Source organism: Anabrus simplex, chromosome 13, assembly GCF_040414725.1.
Source record: "Anabrus simplex isolate iqAnaSimp1 chromosome 13, ASM4041472v1, whole genome shotgun sequence".
Classification (NCBI taxonomy): domain Eukaryota; kingdom Metazoa; phylum Arthropoda; class Insecta; order Orthoptera; family Tettigoniidae; genus Anabrus; species Anabrus simplex.
In genome coordinates, this window is record NC_090277.1 from 55,951,961 (window position 1) to 55,953,366 (window position 1,406).

At 45.4% G+C, this 1,406-nt stretch overlaps 1 non-coding gene across 1 annotated transcript; it reads right to left on the reverse strand.

Annotated features, from left to right (window-relative positions):
* Nucleotides 1-418: 418 nt before the first annotated feature.
* TRNAS-UGA (transfer RNA serine (anticodon UGA)) lies at nt 419-500 on the reverse strand. Its single transcript has one exon. It is a non-coding gene; the product is annotated as a tRNA-Ser (tRNA).
* Between the last annotated feature and the right edge of the window lie 906 nt (nt 501-1,406).

A 1,406-nucleotide genomic window follows, 5' to 3' on the forward strand; every position in this document is an offset into this window, starting at 1 on the left:
TACTGGTTCTCCTCCCTTCCCAGTTTCATCCCCGACCCAAAGTCTCACGCTCCAGGACACTGCCTTTGAGGCGGTAGAGTGGGATCCCTCGCTGAGTCCGAGGGAAAAACCGAACCTGGAGGGTAAACAGATGATGATGATGAAATAAAAAATACGTGATTTATAAAGTTTTGCCTCTCAAGGAATTTATGACACTTTAGAAATAACCTGGTCAGAAGCTCAAGAAATTACTAGTGTTACCACACGACCTATATTAGATCTTCCTGACACTTCAAGCTTGGGCTCTGTTAGCGTGACATCGTTCCAATATATTGTATTACATTTAGTTAGAAGCATCCCAGTATGATTTTGTCTTTGGATTATTCGCGGGAAGCTTACCACATATGCAATAACACACAAAGATATTATTAAAAATATCCGCTGCGGACAGGACTCGAACCTGCGCGGGCAGGGCCCATTGGATTTCAAGTCCAACTCCTTAACCACTCGGACACCGCAGCTCCACACTTCGCGCAGTAGAACATATGATAAGTACCTTCGCGGTGCGTCTGAACAGCTCGAGCTTGCGCAGATTTGTAAGTTCATTTTCCGAGTACATATCCAAGAGAATGTTAACCTCCTATCCTGCCTTCGAAAGATATTCCTTGTTGGTTAAATGAAATACAATATGAACCGACAAACAATCCTTTTACCACACATTTCTTCGGATTCAGCGAATGATCCCACCTCTACCGCCTCAAGGACAGTGTTCTGAAGCATGAGATTTTGGGTCGGGGATACAACTAGGGAGGAGGACGAGTGCCTCCCTCAGGCGGCTTCACCGGCTGTTCTGAGTAGGGGCCTTTTGGGGAGATGGGAAGATTGGGAGGGATAGATAAGGAAGAGGGAAGGAAGCGGCGTGGCCTTACGTTAGGTAGGCCTACCATGAAGGCATTTGCCAGGAGGAGAAGTTCGAAACCACGGAAAACCATTTTGAATATGGCTGAGGTGAGAATCGAACCCGGGCCTCAGCGGGGTGGTAGCTAATCACACGAACGAATACACCACAGAGGCGGACTACTCTTACATTTAATAAATAAATATATACACAGTCAATCATGCGTGTTGAGAAATGTGCAACCATGCCCTGTACTGATAGTCATTTCATTTCCCATACTGCTGCCAGCCTCCATCGTTCATTTTTTTGCTCGCAGTTAAATTTTGATCAATTCTTTTTTCTTTCCCGGCACATATCGAGCGAGTTGGCTACGCGGTTCAGCCCGTGTAGCTGTGAATTTACATTCAGGAGATCATTCATCATCATTAGTCGTTATGCTCATTCCTGAGCGTCGTGATCTCATAACTCTTAAAATCATTTCCGTGTTGCAACCTTGACGAGATCTTCAACTCGAGCGGTTTACACATTT